We start from the raw sequence: 24553 nt of genomic DNA on the forward strand, positions 1-24553 counted from the left end.
GACACCCTGCTAACTCAGAACTGAAGCCACTCCTGAAGTCCACTTTTCAGCCTAAGATTAGACAACCCAGTAAAAACCCAGTGCCGTCGAGTCGATTCTGACTCATAGCACAGACAGGCCTGTGCGGAAAAAAAAAAAAAATAACGCATGTGAGGAATGTTCTTATTAGTTCATTCAAATATACAAGACCAAATGGGCAACTCCTGCCTAAAAGCAAGATAAGAAGGCAGGGAGGGACAGGAAAACTGGATGAATGGTCATGGGGAACTCAGGGTGTAAAGGGAGAGAGTGCTGACACATTGCGGGGATTGCAACCAATGTCACGAAACAATTTGTGTATAAATTTTTAAATGAGACACTAACCTGTGCTATAAACTTTCACCTAAAGCACACACACATGCACACACACACATACACAATTCAGAGCCAAGAGATAACTGAGCTAAGGTTTGAACCCAGGCAGTCTGACTTCAGAGCCTGTTAGCTTAACCACTATGCTATATTGGAATTGAATCATGTTGCTTGGCTTGGCTTATGTGCCCATCCCTGAATCATTTACAGTATCTATAGCTAGAATGCTCTGATTGGCCAAGCTTGTGTTACTGACTGCTTCTGGACTGTGGGTAAGGTCAATTCAACACAGAATAAATGGATTGAGAGTGCATAAGAGATGTGTTTTCCAGCCTGGTGCTGGTACAACAACAGATATATAGACCAATGGAACAGAATTGAGAATCCAGATGTAAATTCATTCACTTGTGGGCAGCTGATATTTGACAAAGGCCCAAAGTCTGTTAACTGGGGAAAAGACAGTCTCTTTAACAAATGGTGCTGGCATAACTGGATATCCATCTGGAAAAAAAAAAAAATGAAACAAAACCCGTACCTTACACCACACACAAAAACTAATTCAAAATGGTTGAAAGACTTAAATATAAAATGATAAAAATCATGGAATTAAAAATAGGGACAATGCTAGGAGCCCTAATACACAGCATAAACTGGATATAAAACATTACTAACAAAGCGCAAACACCAGAAGAGAAACTAGATAGCTGGGAGCTCCTGAAAATCAAACACTTATCCAAAGGCTTTACCAAAAGAGTAAAAAGACAATCTGCAGACTAGTAAAAAAATTTTGGCTATGACAAAATCTGATCAGCATCTAATCTCTAAATCTACAAGATACTGCAAAACCTCAACAGCAAAGAGACAACCCAATTAAAAAATGTGGAAAGGATACATACAGGCACTTCAGCAAAGAAGATATTCAGGCGGTTAACAGACTCATAAGGAAATGCTCACGATCATTAGCCATTAGAGAAATGCAAATCAAAACTACAATGAGATACCATCTCACCCCAACAAGGCTAGCAATAATCCAAAAAACACAAAATAGTAAATGTTGGAGAGGTTGTGGAGAGAGACTGGAACACTTATACACTGTTGATGGGAATGTAAAATGGTACAACCACTTTGGAAAATGATATGGTGCCTCCTTAAAAAGCTAGAAATAGAAGTACCACATGATCCAGCAATCCTATTCCTTGGAATATATCCTAGAGAAATAAGAGCTGTCACATGAATAGATATATGCACACCCATGTTCACTGCAGCACTGTTCACAATAGCAAAAAGATGGAAACAACCTAGGTTCCCATCAACAGATGAATGGATAAACAAATTACGGTATATTCACACAATGGAATACTATGCAATAATAAAGAACAACGGTGACTCCTCAAAACAACATGGATGAATGTGGAAGGCATTATGCTGAGTGAAATTAGTTAGTTGCAAAAGGACAAATATTGTATGAGACTGCTATTACAAGAACTCAAGGAAAGGTTTAAACACAGAAGAAAACATTCTTTCGTGGTAATGAGAATAGGGAGGTAGGGAGAGGGGTATTCACTAACTAGATGGTAGGAAAGAATTAGGTAAAGGGAAGGACAACACACAATACAGGGGAAGTCAGCACAACTGTACTAACCCAAAAGCTAAGAAGTTTCCTGAATACATCCAAACACTTTGAAGGATAGAGTAGCAGGGGCGAGGGTCAGGGGACATCTAGATCAATTGGCATAACAAAGTTTATTAAGAAAATGTTCTGCATCCCACTTTGGTGAGTGATGTCTGGAGCCTTAAAAGCTAAATATTGACCATCTAAGATGCATCAATTCGTCCCAACCCACCTGGAGCAAAGGAGAATGAAGAACATCAAAGACACAAAGAAAATATTAGCCCAAGAGACAAAAATGGCCATATAAACCAGAGACTCCATCAGCCTGAGACCAGAACTAGATGGTGCCTGGCTACCACCAATGATGGCCCTGACAGGGAATACAACAGCGAGTCTTTGATGGAGTAGGAGAAAAGTGGGGTGCAGAGCTCAAATGTTAGTAAAAAGACCAAACTTAATGGTCTGACAGACTGGAAGTTTCCTGAAGCCAACTCTTCAGACAAAGATTAGACTGTACTATAAGACATAAAATGATACTTGGGAAGAGTGTGCTTCTTAGCTTAAGTAGACACCTGAGACTAAATGGGCAGCTCCTGTCCGCAGGTGAGATGAGAAGGCAGAGTTGGACAGGAGCTGGCTGAATGGACACAGGGAATATGGGGTGGAAAGGAGGAGTGTGCTGTCACATTATAGGGAGAGCAACTAGGGTCATGTAACAATGTTTGTATAAACTTTTGTATGAGAAACTAATTTGAGCTATAAACTTTCCCTTAAAGCACAGTTAAAAAAAAAAAAAAGAAGTGAGTTTTCCCAAAGCAAAATCAGAAGAATGGAAATGGCTTCTGGGTAGGAGAAAACATCTCATGTCCTCTACTTTGTCTATTGTTTCACATGGGTTGATTGTCTCTTCATAACACACAGCACAGTATTAGGCACATATTAGATGTTTGTTGATTGATGAATTATTCTTTTAATATTTCTTTTAATTGAGGGAAATTCTTTTAATCACACGGGTTTTGAGATTAACTTGCTGTTTTTGAACTTGTGATATATCTGACTGGAGGTCAAAGACGTTAAGTCACGTTTGATTTCACAATGGATCATGTTAGGGACTAAGAGCTTGGCAATCAGTGTTTTGTAGGAAGACTATAAATAACATATTTGTACATATGCAAGTGAGAATCCTGGTATGTTCAATATGGAGTTTCCTAAAATGTATGCAAGCAAGCCAGTACTGAGTACAGTAAAGATATTCCTGGGAGAAGGCCTATGGAAGGTTGAGGGAGGAATTGTAGGACTGTGAGAGAAAAGTGTAAAGGATTATGGAGAAAGCCACCCTGCCTGGGGCTGGGAGGGGTGCTGGTTGATACAAGCTGGGAAGGATTGAGGGAAAGATTCAACAGCAGTCTAGAACTGCAGCAGAGATTCATGTTCTGGCAACAGGTCAGCTGTGTGATTTGGGTTGGTCGTTGGCTACTTCTTTCTTGTTGTTGTGTGCTGCTAAGTCAATTCCAATGAATAGTAACCCTATAGGACAGAGTAGAACTGCCCCATAGGGTTTCCTAGCCTGTAATCTTTGTGGGAACAGATCACCAGTTCTTCTCCCAAGGAGCCACTGGGTGAGTTCGAACTGCCAACCTTTCAGTTATCACCCAAGCTCTTAACCATTTGCCATCAGGGCTCCTTCATTGGCTGCTAGAAGACTAGTGATTAGTGATATAAGTGTAAATATGAAATACGGGAGGATAGAGCCTACTGGCATACTACAATTTCATCACCCATTCACTCATTTATTCATTCAGAAAGGAAGTATAATAAGCATATTAAAACAAACAAATAAACCATTGCCATTGAGTCAATTCTGACTCGTAGTGACCCTACAGGACACAGTAGAATTGCCCCATTGGGTTTCAAAGGGGCGGCTCATGGATTCAAACTGCTGACTGTTTGGTTAGCAGCTGAACTCTTAACCACTTCGCCACCAGGGCTCCAAACATACTAAAGATGAGTAGGACTTCACCAAATCCAGGAATTAGGAGGACAGGAAGAGAAAACAGTTCTTTATTCTGTGCAAAGAGAGTGGTAGGAATGGCGAAAACAAAATCCAGATTTTCTCACAAAAGGAAAGCAGGTATATTTACGCTGAGTTTTTTCATTTATTTTGCATATCACACATGGTCATAAACTTTTAATACCTCCTGATACATTTTGCACTGAACATTATTTTAGCTGATCCTTCATGAACTATAAACTCTTTACAATTTTTCTTCACACAGGCTTTTCTTCCCAGTGCGATTCTTGCAGATAATTTTTCACAATCAGCTCTTTTTCATTTGTTCTGTGTGATGTTATCTTGAATAATAAACAGCTACATGGACTCAAGGCAAGTACATTTTGAAGACAATATTTTGCCCTTTCTTAGCTTTGTAAAAGTAAAATAAAAAGTCCCAAGCCCACAACCTCGTTTAGTATTAAAAATAAGTTAAATACAGTTGTTGTTAAAACCACCAAGTAGGCAGATCAGTTTATACTTTTCTCAACATGGTATTCATTCACTTGTCATCTATTTTTCGGCTTTTGTCTTTGTAGCTCTTTTTACCCTTCTCCTCCCCAGTTTTCCCTCAACTCTTGGCAGCTGTAGGAACCAGCAACAAGACCTGCTGCAGGTAGTGTCAGTGGGTGGCAGGTCTCAGGAAATCCACCAAGGGTTAACATTGCCTTAGAAAAAGGCTGGGAAACCCTGGTGGCGTAGTGGTTAAGTGCTAAGGCTGATAACCAAAGGTCAGCAGTTTGAATCCGCCAGGTGCTCCCTGGAAACTCTATGGGGCAGTTCTACCCTGTCCTATAGGGTTGCTATGAGTTGGAATCGACTCGAAGGCAGTGGGTTTGTTTTTTTGGTAGAAAAAGGCTAGTGCAGTGATCCCAAACTCTGTTGTCCAACGAGTCCCATGAGGAGCTTGTTAAAACCACAGATGTTAAGCTCCACCTTTTGGGGGCCCTGAACTGGACATCTGGTGTCAAGTCTGGGAAACTGTTTTAACAACCTTCCATGTAATTATTCTGCATGCCTATGTTTGAAAACCACAAAGTTAGACATTTTTTTTAAATCAGATCTTGCTTGGATTCCAACTATTTCATTTCTTTTTCTACAGCTGATAACTACTGTCTTCATCTTGCTTATCACTTTTAACTATGGGTTCAGGTCTTCCTGAATGTGAGGGGGTGTGTGTGTTTGTGTGCATATCTAGGGCCAATCCTGGCCTGAAAAGAAGAGATTTCAGAAGGGGTGATGTTCAAAATATGTAACAACTGGTAGATGACTATAAAAAACCTGGGTCATGCAAATGGTTAATGCACTTGGCGGCTAACCCAAAGGTTGGAAGTTGAAGTCCACCCAGATGCACCTCAAATAAAAGGCCTGGTGATCTACTTTTGAAAAATCAACCCCTGAAAACCCTGAGGAGCACAGTTCTACTCAGATACATGTGGGGTCGCCATAAGTTGGAATCAACTGGATGGCAACTAGTGTATATATCAGATTGTAAGCTCCTTGAAGACAAAAGCTCAATTAAAGTGTCTTTGTGCCCCTTTTATCCAGCATGATGCCTGGCGTACAGTAGTAAAAATATATATATATATATATTAGAATAAAAAATTTGTGTAAGGTGGATACAATGAATGAAAACTCATGGTCACTGAATGAAAGGGATTTGTTTATAAACTAGGTGAAAGGAAAAAGTAAAAACAAATTATAGGTAAAATTACATTCAGGCTATAAAAGGAACTCAAGACAACAATGTTGTCATATTTTAGACTCTTTGTGACTGACAAATGTGAAATATAGATATTTAGTTTCTTGGGAGTTTAGAAGAGTAAGAGAGCCTTTCAGACCAGGGGAGAATTTCTGTGGAGAAGCCAAGAGTTAATTTTATTCTTGAGAGATGAGTAGGATTTAGATAGTGTTAATAAAATCTACCTTTGGTTGTTTTGCAACTAATGAGCTCTGCCTCTGTGATATATTGATTTTTTTTTTTTCCAAAACAGAAACTACTTAAAAGTCTTTAGATTTCTAAACTGGGTAGCATTTTAATTGGCAGCATTGTCAAATTAAGGAGTAACATGAACAAAAGCAAAGTAAATTAATAACTGCATACTTGAAACAATTTTATGATTTATTACCCTTTGCATATAAAGGGTATGATCCATGAAGTTTTATAAGATAAAAAGATGTGATTATCTTCTTTCTATCTCAAGGGAATGAAGAAAGGAATTGGTTTGGGTTTTGATTATTTCAAACTTCATTTGGAGAATTCAGATTCAAATTTTAAGTCCTTTTGTGCTGTGAGAATAAAGTTCTATCTAAGGACGAAATTCTCTGGATGCATATCGGGTTTATTTCTTAGGGTGCTAATGACAAGTGAATATTTTGTGCTTCACATGACTGAGAACTTGCACCAGGAAATCCTGCCGGCAAATGGAGAAGCTTGAGTGATGCAATTTCTCAGAAGCCTTGAGATTTTCTAGGACTAAATCAGGTCACTAAAGTTGTTCAACAAATTGAAGAAGAAAAAGAACATCACAATCTCTACTCTTTGATTCAGAAATTATCTAAAATTAGCCTGACCAGCTCCTAAGGGGGAAAAAAAAAAAAGAAAGTATATTGGCTCATAAGGCCATGATGTATATTTCTAAGTCAATATGTTTGCAGGATGTATATCGAGGAAATGTTCAGGTTCAAAACACATCAGTGGAGCTGACTTAGGGGAGTGATGATGGGACGTCACTACAAGTTCAGGTTAGGGGTAAGAGGAACCAAGTGGACTGGGCAATGCAGGGAAGGGTAGAGATTTCTGCCAACTAGTGAAAGAGAACCCGAAGCACTTATTGTTGAAGATCAAAGACCACAGCCTTCAGTATGGATTACATCTCAATGTAGAGAAAACAAAAATCCTCACAACTGGACCAAGAAGCAACATCATGATAAATGGAGAAAAGATGGAAGTTGTCGAGGATTTCATTTTACTTGGATCCACAATCAATGCCCATGGAAGCCACCAAAAAAAAGCAGCAGTGAAGAAATCAAATGGTGCATTGCATTGGGCAAATCTGCTGCAAAAGATCTCTTTAAAGTATTAAAAAGCAGAGATGTTACTTTAAAGACTAAGGTGTGCCTTACCCAAGCCATGGCATTTTCAATTTCCTCATAATGCATGTGAAAGCTGGATAACGAATAAGGAAGACTGAAAAAGAATTGATGCCTTTGAATTGTGGTGTTGGTGAAGAATATTGAATATACCATGGATTGCCAGAAGAGCAAACGAGTCTGTCTTAGAAGTACAGTGAGAATGCTCATTAGAAGCGAGGATGGTGAGACTTTCTCTTACATACTTTGGACATGTTATCAGGAGGGACCAGTCCCTGGAGAAGGACGTCATGCTTGGTAGAGTAGAAGGTCAGCAAAAAACAGGAAGACTTCCAGTGATGTGGACTGACACAGTGGCTGCATCAATGGGCTCAAGCATAATGATTGTGAGAATGGCACAGGACGGGGCAATGTTTTGTTCTGTTGTCCATAGGGTCGCTATGAGTTGGAACTCACTCGACAACACCTAACAACAACAACAAGTAGCCCTTGTTTTGAGGTCATTTTGTCTGTGAGTGGCCCAAAGTTTAAGCACTGGACTACTAACTGAAATTTTGGCAGTTCAAACCCACCCAGAGGCACCTTAGAAGAAAGCCCTGGTGACCTTCTTCTGAAAAGTCACAGCCTTGAAAAAGGTTTGACTCTACAACACACGAGGTTGCTGTGACTTGAGATTGACTCAGTGGCAACTGGTTTGGTTTTGAAGTCCTTGGGTGGTACAAACAGTTAATATACTCAGTTGCTAAAAGAAAGGTTGGAGGTTCGAGTCTACTCAGGGACATCTTGGAAGAAAAGATTGGTGATCTACTTCCAAAAAATCAGCACTGAAAACCCTACGGAGCACAGTTCCACTCTGACACACATGAGATCGCCATGAGTCGGGGTTGACTTCACAATTCGTAAACTGGTAGGGGCTTTTAGCTGCTGCTCTGGCCTTCTCTGGGCACGGTCCTTGATGTTGCCTAATACTGTTGCCTACAAACAAACAAAATACTGTTGCCTAGCCATTACGTAATGGGCAGATGGTGTTTCAGCAAGGGCTCCTTTATCAGACGCTAAGCCACCACAAATTGCAAAGGGAAAAGAAAACACAGCTCAGGAGAAAGAGTTAGGGATCAGGTAAGTGGCTTATTTGTTAAGCTCAGATGAATGACTTGCTGAATTAAAAACATATTCATGGAGAACTTGTCAGAAACAGGCCACCTCAAGACCCCAATTTGTACCACACCATGTTTTGATTTAGGTGGCAGCTGGTTTGACATATCTATGAAAACAGCCTATTTGACATGTCTGTGAAAAGAAAGAGTGTTGATTCTTTCACTCATGAAACCTGCATGAACTTCCAGAGCTCTCAAATCCTCTGGTAAACAAAAGAGTGTCTCATGTTATTTTTTCAGTTGGAGTCTGTTTAGAATAAAATTCAGCTATTTCTCCAATGGCTAAAAAAGAGTCACTGAACATTACTCAAACAAGGATGAACACGTGGTCTCAAGTTAAATCTATTAACATCTATGTTTTCTTGAGACGTTAGCTTGTGTTTAGGCCTATTCATCATTTAAAAAACAAAAACACTCCTTAGGTAAGTCATGCCCATTAACAATGTCCTCACAGTGTTTTTAAATGATTCATATAAATGAGTGAGCTTCATGCATTAAATTTTAATGACAAAAATATACCTGATTTTAAGTAAATATTTCTTGTTGTTCTGGGCAGGTAGCCTAATTCCTGTTTTCCTTTGGTCCTCTAAAGTTTTTTTTTTGTTTGTTTTTAATGTTGAAAACTGATTTTTCAAAACATGGCATATTGTTTTGTTTCAGCATGCATATGCCTAGTTAGATAGCTTCTCACCAAAGGATGTTGCATCTGTTGTCTGCAGTGTTGTCAAATTAAGTTCAGAGATATCAGCCTGACTGATGTTTGGTATTTGTAGGCAAAAAAGCCAGTAGATGTACTAATTTCTTTTTCTTTTCTTTTACTTGTATAGATAGAATCTGAGGAGCCCTGGTGGTGCACTGGTTAAGTGCTACAGCTGCTAACCAAAAGGTCGGCAATTCAAATCCACCAGCTGCTCCTTGGAAACCCTATGGGGCAGTTCTACTCTGTCCCATAGTGTTGCTATGGGTCGAAATCGACTTGACGGAAACAGGTTAGAAAAAATCTGGCCTAGTCCAGAAAAAATAAAGCCAGGTTAGGAAATATGGTCGTGTGGTTTGCCTCTGATTTTAAAGGATGTCTAGCCTTCCTTTAACCAATTAAACATCTTGACCACTAAGTCCATACTGAATGTATGAAAATCAAGGGCTGGTAGTTACTAATGATAACTTTCATTTATTGAGTTCTCAGATGCTTTATAGACATTTTTCATCAATCCTCACAAGTGATGCTAGGAAAAAAGGTATATCGTTCCTATTTTGTATACGAAGGCATTGCGGCTTTGAGAGGTTAAGTGATCTTCCAGTTAGTGGTGGAACCTCGGTTAAAATCCCATTTTCGCTGTCTGTAAGTCACAGTCCCTTGTTGTTACTCAATAGTTCTCCAACTTTTGAATTTCACGCACCAGTAAAACTTCAAAAAGCCAGAATAAAAAAAATCCTTAGAACCAAAATAAAGTTGACATTTTTTAGTATAGCTAAATAAAGAAAAAATAAAAAGAAGCTACTATCATCTACTCTTAACATCATTTTGCAAAAGGGAGGGCATTTGATTGTACTTATTATATTTAAAAATGTTAGCATGTAATGATATTTCCTATTCCTTTTTGGGTTTGAAAGGCCAGAGGTGGTCGTATACCTGATCCTGATCTCTGGAAGAAAAGCCTGCTTTGAGCACATGTGTAGGTAATGTAGCCTGGGCTATTTCAATCGCAAAAAAAGAAGAAGGTCTCGTTTCAGAATAAGGTGAATTCTTCCTGGGAAAGGACAGTTGGTAACCTTATACCAATATACTTAGAGAAACACTCTGTCTACCTTCTGGAGCCCTGGAGACATAATGGTTAAAATCTCAGCTGCTAACCAAAAGTCAGTAGTTCAAATCCATCTGCCACTCCTTGGAAACCCTCTGGGGCAGTTCTACTCTGTCCTGTAGGGTCGCTATGAGTTGGAATTGACTCGACAACACCTAACAACAACAACAAGGTCTACCTTACCGTCGTTAGGATCCATTAAGGCTATTTTGACTCAGCAAGCTCGCGAGACAGAGTAGAACTGCCCGATAGGGTTTTCTAGGCTGTAATCTTTATGGGAGCAGATGGTCAGGTCTTCCTCCCATGGAGACACTAGGTGGGTTTGAACTGCCAGCCTTTTGCCATAGAACAGTGCAGGTATGAGAGCAAGCATTTGGGTACCATGCAGAATAAAATGGCTTTCATCACCTGTGTTTTTGAGACAGGGAGGTAGAGAATCCTCAGGTGTAAATTTCATTATCACCTTCTAGGTCTACAACATTAAAAAAATGAAAAAGGTCTGCTCCCATGCCTATGGGACTTCAATAGGCCCTTGGTATCTTCTACAGATTGCCCTGTGTTATCAGGAAACACAGACGTTCCCTATTCCTTAAGGCAATGGACTGATTTGGGATTGTCTTTCCATTGTATTGTTTTCACATGTTTGCCAACTCTCAACTGGCCGTTTTCTTTCACTGATAAATTTGGAGAAAATTATAGTCTCTGGCACACAGAAGGCCAGAAGTGTCCCCTCAAGCTTTTAGATAACAAAAAGGGACTGTTTCTTTCCACTCTGGGATCAAAGAAACAATTGAAAAAGGGGTAGCTCCATCATAGGAGTTGAAATGATAACTCCAATGCTAGGAACAGCCACAGTAATGTAATAAATTAGTTTCCAAAGCTCGTAAGAACCCGAGAAGTAGTTTTCCTCAGACTGTCATTGCTGATTTAAATTCATTTAAGGACAATGTTACTTACATATGTGCAAACATAAAACTTGGTATAAAGTCCTAATGCTTATAGCTTTTCTAATTATAAAACTAAAACAAATTTACAAACTAAAGAATAAGACTCTAAAACCAATAAAATTCAAATTAGCAACATTAATTTAATGTGACAGATGAAGTTTTGCTGACAATTGCTACTCACAATATGAACATGTTACTGATTGCCTTGGTGCAAGGTTTTTGGAATTTGGCATGCCTGTTGTGGTTAGGTGCCATCAAGTCGGTTCTGACCCGTAGTGGCCCTGTGTCCAACAGAACCTACTGCCCAGCCCTGCACCATCCTCACAATTGTTCTTTCGTTTGAGCACATTATTGCAGCCGTTATGTCAATCCATCTTGTCTTCCTCTTTTTCGCTGACCGACTTTACCAAGCATGGTGTCCTTCTCCAGGGACTGATCTCTCCTGATAACATGCCCAAAGTATGTGAGACAAAATCTCATCATCCTCACTTCTAAGGAACATTCTGACTGTATTTCTTCCAATACAGATTTGTTCTTTCTTGTGGCAGTCCATGGTATATTCAATAGTCTTCACCAACACCATAATTCAAAGGCATTCTTCTATGGTTTTCCTTATTCATTGTCCGTCCAGCTTTCACATGCATAATAGATGATTTAAAATACCATGGCTTTGGTCAGGCACACCTTAGTCCTCAAAGTGACATCTTTGCTTTTTAACACTTCAAACAGGTCTCTTGCAGCAGATTTGCCCAATGCAATATGTTATTTGATTTATTTTATTTTTATCGTACTTTAGATGAAGGTTTACAGAACAAACTTGCTTTTCGTTAAACAGTTACTACACATATTGTTTTACGACATTGGTTAACAACCCCACGACATGTCAACGCTCTTCCTTCTCGACCTTGGGTTCCCTGTTACCAACTTACCTGTCCCTTCCTGCCTCTGGCCCTTGCTCGTGAACTGGTGTGCCCCTTTAGTCTTGTTTTGCTTTATGGGCCTGTCTAATCTTTGCCTAAAGGGTAAACATCAGGAGTGACTTCATTACTCAGCTTAAAGGGTGGCCGCGGGTCCTACTCTTGGGGTTTCTCCAGTCTCTGTCAGGCCAGTAAATCTGGTCTTTTTTTGTGAGTTAGAATTTTTTTACTACATTTTTCTCCAGCTCTGTTTGGGACCCTCAATTGTGATCCCTGTCAGAACAGTCAGTGGTGGTAGCTAGTCACCATCTAGTTGTACTGGACTCAGTCTGGTGGAGGCCATGTCAGTTGTGGTTCATTAGTCCTCTGGACTAACCTTTTCCTTGTGTCTTCTTCATTTTCCCCTGCTCCTGAAGGGGTGAGATCAGTGGAGTACCTTAGATGGCTGCTCACAGGCTTTTAAGACCCTAGACGCTACTCACCAAAATAGAATGTAGGACATTTTCTTTATAAACTATGTTGAGCGAGATGTTCCCTGAGACCATGGTTCCCACAGCCCTCAGGCCAGCAATTCAGTCCCTCAGGGAGTTTGGATATGTCTATGGAGCTTCCATGACCTTGGCTTGTACAAGTTGTGTGAGCTTCCCCAGTATTGTGTTCTGTCTTACCCTTCACCAAAGTTACCACTCATCTATTGTCTAGTTAGTGTTTTTCCATCCCCGCCCCTCCCTTCCCTCTGTCATTTGATTTCTTGACTGCTGCTTTCATGGGCATTGATTGTGGATCCAAGTAAAATGAAATCCTTGACAACGTCAACATTTTCTCTATTTATCATGATGTTGCTTATTGGCCCAGTCGTAAAGATTTTTGTTTCTTCTGGTGGAGTTGTAATCCGTACCAAAGGCTATAGACTCTGATCTCCATCAGTAAGTGCTTCAAGTCCTCTTCACTTTTAGCAAGCAAGGTTGTGTCATCTGCATATCACCCGCAGGTTGTTAATGGGTCTTCCTCCAGTCCTGATGCCCTGTTCTTTTTCATACAGTCCAGCTTCTTGGATTATTTGCTCAGCATACAGATTGAATAAGTATGGTGAAAGGATACAACCCTGACACACATCTTTCCTGATGTTAAACCACACAGTGTTGTCTTGTCTATGTACAGGTTCCACACAAGCACAATTAAGTGTTCTGGAATTCCCATAATTTGCAATGCTATCCATAATTTGTTATGATGCATAGTCCAATGCCTTTGCATACATAGTCAAGAAAACACAGGCAAACATCTTTCTGGCATTCTCTGCTTTTAGCTGAGATTCATCTGACATCAGCAATGATATCCCTCATTCCATATCCTCTTCTGAATCTGGCTTGAATTTCTGGCAGTTTTCTGTCAATGTACTGCAACAATAGTTTTTGAATTATCTTCAGCAAAATTTTATTTGCGTGTGATATTAATGTTATTTTTGGATAATTTCCACATTCTTTTGTATCACCTTTCTTTAGAATGAGCACAAATATGGATCTCTTCCAGTTGGTTGGCCAGGTAGCTGTCTTCCAAATTTCTTGGCACAGATGAGTGAGCGTTTCCAGTGTGGCATCCATTTGTTGAAACATCTCAATTGGTATTCCATCTATTCCTGGAACCTTGTTTTCCCCTAACACCTTCAGTGCAGTTTGGACTTCTTCCTTCAATACAAGGCCTATACCGTTGCATAAAAGGAGCCCTGGTTGTGCAGTGGTTAAATGCTCAGCTGATAACGGACAGGTGGATGGTTTGGATCCACCATCTGGTCCAAAGGAGAAAGATGTGGCAGTCTGCTTTTGTAAAGTTTACAGCCTTGGAAACCCTATGGGGCAGTTCTCCTCTGTCCTATAGGGTTACTATGAGTTGGAACCAATTCGATGGCAATGGGTTTTACACTGTTGCATGCAGTGCACTGGTCCCAATTCTTCCACTCTATCTGTTTGAATTACTGAGAAGCTTTGTTATACAAAGGCTTCCAACTGGTTAGTTCTGGTTCCAACCCCTACTGAGAATTTACACTTCTAACAAGCTTCCAGATGATGCTAATGTCGGTGATTAAAAATCAGGGACCAATTATTAGAACCACTAGTAGAGCCAAACCTGAAAACCAAACCCATTGCTGTTAAGTTGATTCCAACTCATAGCGACCTTATAGAACAGAGTAGAACCGCCCCATAGGGTTTCCAAGGAGTGCATGGTCAATTCAAACTGCCGACCTTTTGGTTAGCAGCTGTAGTCCTTAACCAGTATGCTACCAGGGTTTCCATTAGTAGAGCAGGGGTTCTCAAAATTTATTATACATAAGAACCACTTGGGAATCTTGTTAAAATACAAATTCTGATTCAGTATATCTGGGATGGAAATGCAAATTCTTGGCCGGGGTTCGAAGCCCTGGTTATACCCTGACTTCATTTGCTTTCATCTGGCATCTTTTACTTAATAAGTCTGTCTCTGTCTTTATCTCATTAGCCTATGTCAATTAAAATACCACTTGGCAGCAAAGTGATCTTAAACACAAACACAAAACCAATGAAATCGGGTTTAAAAAAAATTAGCACAAGGGCCACCTTCTTTTGCAGCCTTTCCTGCTGCCTGGTCCTAGAAGAACTGACTACTGCTGTACTTTTGAGCAGGTTTCTATGCTGGCATCTGTAACAATTTACATGCTCATCTTCCTCTGCTACCTAGGTCCTCCTTGGAAGAAGAGATTGTTTCTGCTTTCTCTTTATACATGGTGACCCAGTGGGTTATAGAGTAGAACGACCTCATAAAGTTTCCTAGGCTGTAATCTTTAAGGAAGCAGACTACCACATCGTTCTGCAGAGCAGCTGGTGGGTTCGAACTGGCGACGTTTCAGTTAGCAGCTGAGCACTTAAACACGTTGCCACCAGGGCTCCTTACAAGGACCCATATTTTTTGCATCCGTTGAATTTTTTTTTTAAGGAAGCTTCTGGAAGATAGGTTTGACAAAAATGAGGCAATAAACCGTGAGAGAGAAAGACATGGAATTTAAGGGATTCTGGGGAACAGAGAAGGGAATTCCCAGGATGTCAGCTGTTCACCAGACCAGGAAAATGGAGGGGCGTAGGAAGAATTGCAAGGAAAAAAAAAGGCCCTATTTCCGGTATTTGGAAAGTTATTATTAGGGGCTTGCTAAATGAGTTACGGCATTTGAAAAATTAGTCTTTTTTTATTTTAATGTCTAGTTTTAAGAAATCTGTGCCTCCTTCAAGGTCAAATTCGTAGCAATTGAGTAGGTCCTCACATGATTTACCGATTCAGTTGGGTGCTTTGATTTTGCTGGTAATTCTTTCAAGTATTTGCAGAAAGCAGCTTTGATTACCTGTTAATCTAGCTTCTTTATCAATTAATAACAAGCAAACAAAGAAGCAAAAATCACCTTCCTTTTGTCAGTATTTGTAAATGCTTGTTTCTTCATTCCCTTCAGTTTGGCTGGTATGTCACTATCCGCTGTTTTTATTTTTAATCTTTGTTCTTTTGTAGATGGTGAGGTCTGGACCTGTTCATTTATTTGTAACTCTAGCCCTTCAGAAAGTCCAGCTGATAAAATTTTTTAAAAACCACCAAAAGATCCAATAAAATGTTCAGTTCAGTTTTATCTCCAAAAGGGAGTGGTGGAGCAGCTTTTGGAATGAGGCACGTGGTATCCTCACCTGCCCTGTGGCTGCTGTCACGATAGCCCTGTGGCGGCCAGACTGCTCTGATGGTCAGCGTGGGTGTGGCCCAAGCAGTGATCTGGAGCCAGGGAAATCACAAGGGCTACAGCCCAGTTGGGACCCTTCTGCCATTCTGCAGTTAGGCCACTAGGCAGCTGCTTCATAGGGGGAAGCCTGAGGCTTGTTGCAAGTCCCTGAAGTGGTATGAACCTTTTCTCTGCTTCCAAAGCCAATTATTTAAGAACATGGCTAGCTCCCACTTACAGAGTGGGTTCCAACAGTTTATTTCAAAGTCAGTTGTTTTGAGCTTGAAAATAGTTTTTCTATCAAAAATAATAAAAGAAAAGGAAAGAAAGGTCAGCCCTTAGAAATCTTTTTAAATCCAAACCTAGATGAAAGAATGTACATTTGCAATGAAAAGCAGTAGAAAAACTAAACCCTGTAGCTTAGAAATGAAGGTTATGTGTGCAAATGCATAATTATAACTGGAAATTGCCAAATGAATAAAAATAGTTTCTTATTTGTGATTGCATGGTTTTGACAGCGGCATTTTTAATCAGAAGAGGATGAGAAGGACGTTGGAGACTTGTGGAGGTTATCATGGGGAAATTCGAAGGACTCTCAGAGGCTTTAGAAGTTGAGTAATTTCACTTCAAAACGTTGACACTGTGCTTTACCAGCATCAATAAACTGTCATAAGGTTTATTTTTAGTCACAAAGAAGGAATGAACAAAAAAAAAAAAGAGGGAGAATGTTGTAGGTTGGATTTGCTGGAATTCAGACTCTAAGAGATTGGTGTACAAGAAAGTTACTGGGGAGGGTTTTCTGGATCGATCCTGTGGGGGAGAGCAGGAAGGAGGTCTAGGGAAAGGGGGAGGTTGGGCTGAGAAGCAGCCACAACAGAGAACTCAGCTGATACCATGGGGAGCTCTGGTGCAGGCATGGCTCTTCAGAGTTGTCACCTCTGGAGGCAATGGGTCAAAGTTTATATCTCCTCACTGACCAGTCACTAGATATGGACCACCATCAGGAAGAGATGGTGATCTTGAGCAAGGTAGCTTCCCAACTGAGAGCTATTCTCGGAGAGGGACTCAACTGCGAGCTGTCAGCTGCCAACACTCCCAGCCATTGAACAGACTGGTCCTCAGTCCTGAAATCACATAGCCACTACAGAGCAAGGTGTCTCTTCTCTGAGGTAACTGGGCGAGAATTACATGAAAGTGGAAACAATGTGTTTATGCAGATGTGTGTATATAGCTCATTGCTGTTGATTCTGTTCTGACTCATTGCCACCCTATAGGACAGAGTAAAGCTGCCCCATAGGGTTTCCCAGGAGCCCTTGGTGGATTCAAACTGCCGATCTTTTGGTTAGCAGCCATAGCACTTAACCACTAAGCCACCAGGGTTTCCAAATAACTGTATGGCAGGCAGTTATTTTTGATGCTAAAGTGAAATTAATTGTATTTGTTAATTTTTTAAATTAACCGTGTTTTAAGGATTTTGTGATATCTCTGAGGCAACTGGACATACCACATGTTGTTGCAAAATATATTGGAAATTTTTTGATTCTCTTGTACAGAGCACTGACTGTGGGAGATACAAAAGAAGCAAACATAATGGTCTTTGCTTTCAAGGAGGTTATGACTCAATTGAGAAAACACAGAATGCAAAATACACCACTACTCTTAATGTCAAGGAGCATTTTATTTTCCAGAAAAAGCATCTTTTAAATACAGAGAACACTCAGGGGGAGACCGAAGAGAGAGGATCGTGAACAGATCCTTCTTTCCTTTTATATCTAGAAGGATAAACAGCCTGAGCCTTCCAAAGTGAGCCAGCATGCCATCATGTACAAATCCCTGAGCTGCTCAGGTTTTTAAGTATTGCTTTCCTGTTTATTTAGTCCGTGTGGTATTTGGGGATGTGCGTCCCTCAGATATCTGAGAGGCATTCTGTAACCTATATTCCAGAAGTTGTCTTTGAGGTTAGTTGATATATAATTGCCTGGGAGGCTTTTCTGAAATCCAGGTTTATCTGTGTTTAGGAAACAATTGCTTGACATATAGGCAACTCTACTTTTTGCTTCTTTGTACTATTTTGTAAAAAAAAACAAACAAAAAAAGCCATTTGTACTTTTTTTTTTTTTTTAATTTTACCTTAGCTCTTATTACCTGACAAATAGCATACTTGCTGCCTAGGAAATGACTTTTGCAATTCAGTTTGGTGGGAATGGCGAAGAGAAAACATGACTGTGGCCAAGAAGAGGTCTGTTTCTCTTTATCTCTTGCTCCATTCTTTCTGGGCCCCAGAGACTCCTCAGAAGGAACCCCAGACCAGTCACTTTCCATTTCTCTCCACTGATTATGGTTCAAGCAGATGTTTATGTTTTTATTTCCGGTGATATGGTCGGGGGCGCTCTTGATAAACACAAGATGTGGGAAAAGCTTATCTCTGGGCGCTTGCAGCCTTCTTACAGAAAGCTTTTCTTCTTGTCCACCCCTTGAAACTCCAGTCTTGTTACTCTTTTTCGGCCACAACTTCCTCACTTGTCCTTCCATCCGGACCCACTTTTGTAGGGGGTGTTGCAGCCTCTCTACCGGCTTCCTGTCCCTTCTGCTGTATTCGGTTTCATGACTGCTGTTTGATTCCATTACTTCAGCACCTTGTTGGAAGATTGGCCATTTCTTCTCATAAATCCAGTTCATGCCAAGCTGGTAACAAATGATAAAACTCAACCAAAAATAGGTGTCCCCTCACAAAGAGCCTGTATCCATTGTGCCTGGCTACGGTCTTCAGTGCTTGAACTCCAGGCTTCCCGACCTGGCCTGTGCTAGGGAAAAATTCACAGGATAAACATAGCACATTTTCTTGGACCTTCAAATTTCTTGAAGATTTGGAGTGGGAGGGTACCCAGATTATTTTCATATGAAAGCAAATATAGATACATATATTAAAAAAAAAAAAATTTTTTTTTTTTTTTTTTTTATTGCAGTAGAAACCAAAATTCCTTGTATTTAAAAAATAAAACATGAGACCACAAGGAAGTTTTACTTTTGGTAAATTGCTCTGAGCTAGGTCTCCAGATACCCTGGGATTTGTTTTCACTTCCATCTTCCATCAGGGATTCTTAGATGAAAATTTTTGAGGGGGGGCTAAAGCCAAAGGAGTTTCCATATGTCCGAATTCTAGGCATTTTAGGAGGTCAGTGGGAAGGTTTTTTTTTTTTCTTTCTAGAAATTCTGTGATCGTTTGCCCAGATATGGGGTGTGTTTGGTGGGCTAGTCATGTGGGCAGGGACATATTTTTCAGGCCTGGACATTTCTTGAATCTTTCTACAAAGGTGAGCTTGGGTTTATCTGTGTTTTTGCCAAAGTGTCTTGGTTGGTGAACTAGAGATTTGAATGAAAACATTTAGCAAAAAGGTGACGTGGAGGGCTTTAAAAATTGCTGAATTATTTACTTAAAACAGGCAAATCAAGGCCAAACAAAAGAATATTCAGGCAACTTTGAAGGCAGGTTTAAACTTTTAAATATGCACATTTGTTTAATTTTATAATAAATTGTGTTCTTTAAAGAGGAATTGCAATGAGGAGCTACAAAATTAATGGGAATTTTCTTTTTTAAGTGAGAGAATTCCCTAGATAGGACTTATTGTAGACTTGGACAATAGCTGGAATTACTCATGCTTTGTTGCTTTAATGCCCATTATGTCCAGCTGTGACTTCATAGCTCATGTGCTTTCTTTACAAAAGAGATCAGCTTAATAGTAAAGTCAAAACATTACAAAGTCATTTCCTTTGTAGGAAATTTTCCATTTTTATATTGTTTTCAATAAATAATTTACTGTAATTATCGATTGAAATATGCTCACCATCTTTCGCCAGAAGTGTTGGGGAAAAAGTATATTTTATCTTCCTGTGAAACTACACAGTAAGCATTTCCATAGAGATTATGGGGGGTTTTGGGGAAAAACCTTACTTCAAAGCAGTTTTCCTATTTTCATGCTACTTCATGAAATCTACTAATCAAAAAGCCCATCGAGTTGCTTCCGACTCATAGTGACCCCACAGGATTTCCAAGGCTGTAAATCTCTATGGGGCAGACTGCCACATCTTTCTCCGGTGGAGCCGCTGATGGTTTTGAACTGCTGAACTTTGGTTAGCAGTCAATTGCTTTAACCACTGCACCACCAGGGATCCTTATACCTATTCCCTGTTGCCATCGAGTCTATTCTGACTCATAGCAACCATATAGAACAGAGTAGAACTGCCCCATAGGGTTTCCAAGGAGCACTTGGTGGATTCTAACTACTGACCTTTTGGTTAGCAGCCATAGCTCTTAACCACTATGCCATAGGGTTTCTAGGCTCCTTATACCCAGTGCCATCGAGTCGAGGTTTATTATTCCAAATTAAGGGACATTCTGGAAGGTTCAACCCCTCAAATCACTTATTAATCATTCAAACCTTAGTCTTAATTTGTTTATCAGCAGCTTTACCGTTGACACTTCAGAGCTATTATTAGGACTATCTGTTGCCTAGTCAAGAAACAATATTATTACAGCATTAAAGGAAATGGAAAAAAGTCAGTTGATAGAAACAGTAAATAACCTAGGAGCGTACCACTCTAATATAAAAGTTCACCTTTGCGGTTTCCTTCCTGTCTTCGTCTATTTTCACACTCATTTTGAACATTGATGTAATCTCAGTGTTTGCTCAATTGTACGCAGTTGGGGAGTGGTCGGTGCTGTGTGGTGGACTGTGGGCCGCAGAGAAGACAGAGCGACAACAGTGACTGCGGAAGCTTCCTACCACGGACTCTGGCCAGTCTTCCTTTTTGCTCTGCTTTCACTTCATCCTCCTCCCCATTGTCTGTGCCTTTAGGTGAGAGTGAATTCAAATTATTATTATTTTTGAATTTAAATATGTTTATAATTATTGGAGTTTTCAAATTGGAATTGCAAATCAAACCACCAAATCCAACTCCTGCTCTAATTGTCCTCTTCTCACTCCGCCCCCAGCTGAACACCACCACCACACCGATTGCCAGCAAGTCAATTCCAACTCACGGAGACCTTGTGTGTCAGGGTAGAGCCGTGCTCCACAGCGTTTTCAGTGGCTGGTTTTTCAGGCATAGATTGCCAGGCCTTTCTTCTGAGGCAACTCTGGGTCGACTCAAACCTATAACCTTACAGTTAGCAGTTGAGTGCGCTAACCATTTGCACGACCCAGAGACTCCTATCTTTGCAGTAGATTACTAGCAATGGGACAGCTGGGTCAATATTTAGCAAAGTATCCCCAAATTTGCCTCCAGAAAGGCCATAGCATTTTGTATTCCCAGAAGCAGAGTGAAAGTGCCTGTTTCCCAAGGCCTTACAAACGGTATTGTGCTGTCAAACTGTTGGATTTTCCCCGTTTGATAAATGAGAACTGGTATCTCAGTGAGGTTTAAAATCATAATTCTTTATTGTTACCAGTGTTGAGCTTTTTGTAGGTCCCTTCCATTTGCCTATAAACTGATTCTTAGTCTCTTTTGACAATAGAGGGTTGTCAGTCTTTTCTTCTCAAATTATAGAAGGTCTTTTTATGTTATGAAAATTTACTCTTCATCTGTCATGTAAGTTCTCATATTTTTTCCCAGTTTGTCATTTGTCTTCTTTTTACACTACTTGTGATGCTTTTTCACATGTAGAAGTTTTTTTTTTTTTTTGTCATTATTTTATATAATCAATTTTATGAACGCTTTCTCTTTCTGCTTCTGGATTTTGAGTCATGGTTAGGAAAAATTTTCCCAGTCTAATGTGATAAACTAATTCACTTGTGTTTTCTTCTAGTAATATGTGGTTTTATCTTGATAAATTTCTGATCCTTTGGAATTTATTCTCTTTTATGGCATGAGAAATGGATCAATTTTTCCTTTTTTACATAGCTATCAGTGCCACTTATATGAAAGTCCACCCTTTTCCCAACAATTTGAGATGCAATTGTGCTCACTTCAGGATTTTCTTTATAGATGATATTACTAAGTGTTTTGACTGATGTTCAAATTCTAGTTAAATGAGTATGCAGACCCCATGTTGCTCAGAGCAGCAGGAGGAGGGGTATAAAATGGTGTTAGCCGTTGACCCGCTGACCGAGCAAGATAAAAGACCTGAACTATTGTGGGTGCCTGATGAATATCTAGTTCATGAATGACTCAGTAAAAAATAAATTAGTGCGTGGTTAAAAAATACATTTGAGATATATATTTTGAACAAGACAAGGCTTCTATGAAATAGCCATTAGTACAGTAAGGAGCCCTGGTGGCACAGTGGTTAAAGTGCTCCGCTGCAAATGGAAAGGTCAGCAGTTGGAACCCACCAGCCGCTCCACGGGAGAAAGGCGTGGCGGTCTGCTTCTGTAAAGATTTACAGCCATGGAAACTCTATGGGGCAGTTTTACTCTGTCCCATAGGGTCGCTATGAGCCTAAGGTGACTCGATGGCAGCGGGAATAGTAAATGGGAAGAAAACTAACAGTGCGATTTATAACGAATCTATTTAAACAAAGAATACATTTGTTATACAATTTTAAACGGGAAACTCTGAGAACTTGTGTGCAAATCTTAACAATCAGATCATTTTAATTATATTGGAAAGCCTCGCTACTGTCTTTAAAAGAAACCAATGATAAATCCTTTTGCGAAGAGAATAATCCTTTTGGATTATGGATAATTATGCTTTAAATGAGATACTTGGTTCAGATTTTGATGTGTAAGACCCTTTTTATAGTAAGGCACATCGGCATATCTTCACAAGAGAGCGTAACAAAAATCGTGACCAGTAAAACAAAAACAGTGACCATTTCTCCTTCCAAGAATGAAAGTAATGAAATGAAAAAGTATTGATCTGGGTTTTCATTATACCAGGAAGACAGTTCCACAGGGAGCGCTGTCCAGAAAGTCTTGGACAAAAAGCCTAATTAGTGTTTCCAGTGTCACTCAGGAGTAAGAGCAAGAACGCTGAAGATGTCGTCGTCCTAAGGCTTTGAAAGATTTTCCCAGGTAATGCAACATCAGCTCCCTCCTCACACACACCCCTGCAAAGGAAGTTGGTTAATGGTTTTGTAAATAGATCACTCTAGGAGGTGCACAGGGAAATTAAAGGCCAGGAAAGGAAGGAAAAGCATTAAGTGAGAAGCGAAGCTGACAAGACTGAGAAAAGACTTCTCCATCTGGCTAAAGGCTCAGGGCTCAACATTTTCTTTCTGGCTGTGGCTGAAGTGTGTGAAAGGAAATTACAAAGCCAGTTCTAACTAAGCACTTGGAGAGGACGACTCTTCATAGAGTGTAGTTTTGCATTAGGTCACTGGTTTTTCTTGCTCTGGGATGTTTAATCAAGAAGTACTGAAAGAGTAGTTTCTCTTTTTATAATCTTGCAAGCCTGAGAACCAGCAGTAAGAAATGCAGAAAGCAGTAAATTGAAAAATAGCTTGGGAAGGGCAGCCTACTTTATTTTCAACTGAAGCTTGAAAATATTTTTGTTTTAAGAAGAGGCCCAGGTTTGAACTGGCTCAGTTCATATTCATCTGGGTTTACCACCCTTCCTAAGTGTATTTAACCTGTTTGTTGGACATTTTCCACTTCTTTCATTTCTTTTCCTTGAACCAGCCTTTGGATTCAGGACACTGGCTGCTCACCCTTGGGGGATGAAAGTAACTTGAATTAACTTCAGTGTTTGAACGTACAGTAAACCTTTTAGATTTGGCCACATTTGCCTCTGGGACACTGGTCATATGACTAAATGCATGCCAAAAAGGTTTTGAAAAAATATTTCCCCCTCTCATTTCCCCTTATATCAAATGGATAAATGAATTTGTACGAAGTATTATCATCACCCATACTTGTTCTCCCTGAAATCTGAATTGTAATCCCAGCTCTCGAAAATGGGAAACTTCTTCATAAAAAAAATTCATACTTCTTTGCAAATTATAATTCATATCTGTGAACAATATCTTGGCAGATCATGAGGGAATTAGATGGCTTACCATCCTGATTAAGCTTTATGTGCTGTATCTAAGGCAAAATGCACGGCGGTGGGGTCAGATGAAGGCCAACAGAACAGGTAGGGAAAACAGAAAATCTCTTTTGTACTCTTTTGCACACCTAGATTTGCTACAGTAGCTTCGTAGGACTCCATTGCTTTCTTTTCCAGGGGGCAGATTTTTCTGCATCTAGAAATTTTACACTGAGTTTCAGGTTCCCACTAGAAGAAATCTTTGTTCTTAAGTATGAAAGAAACATTTTAGATTGTAGCTATGCTTTGAAAGCTGAGATAGACATACAGTCCCAACACTCAATGAAAAGTGTGTGTATCCGCCAAGCTTCCAGTAGGAAACAGGTGGCCCACTCAGAAGAACGACTAAAAAGGACAGTTAAAAATGTGTGGGCAAGGTTAAGAAAACCACCAAGGGATGGCGACAGGGACCAGCACCAGCAAGAAGTAGTTCCAGGCCCAGGAATAGAGGAAAGCAGGAAGTGGTCACTAGAAACTGGTACAAACTGGAGCTCTCTGGTGAGAGAGACCCCACCAGACAGGAACTGGCAGGGAACAGAGAGGGACAGAGAATGGTGGAGAGCAGGTCTGCAAGGACAAGCACTTCCCTGCATGGAATGGCAATGCTGCGACCTTCAGTGTTCTAATGGATTAATCTCTTCAGAGAACAGTGGACAGAAGGGACTGACTGACATAGACCTGCTTATACACTCACATCTTGCAACACATGTGTCCACAATGCTTACCCCCGCTTTCTTCAAGGATCGCATGATCAGTGCATTAAGAAAGTCAAAAGCAACCTTCAACAGCATTTTAAGCTGAGGAAGTAGGTGTAAAATTGTTAGCGGGTTTGCAGGGCTCAGGAAACTGGGATGGAAGAAATTTTCTAT

The sequence above is a fragment of the Loxodonta africana genome, chromosome 6 (genome assembly GCF_030014295.1).
Source record: "Loxodonta africana isolate mLoxAfr1 chromosome 6, mLoxAfr1.hap2, whole genome shotgun sequence".
Lineage (NCBI taxonomy): Eukaryota > Metazoa > Chordata > Mammalia > Proboscidea > Elephantidae > Loxodonta > Loxodonta africana.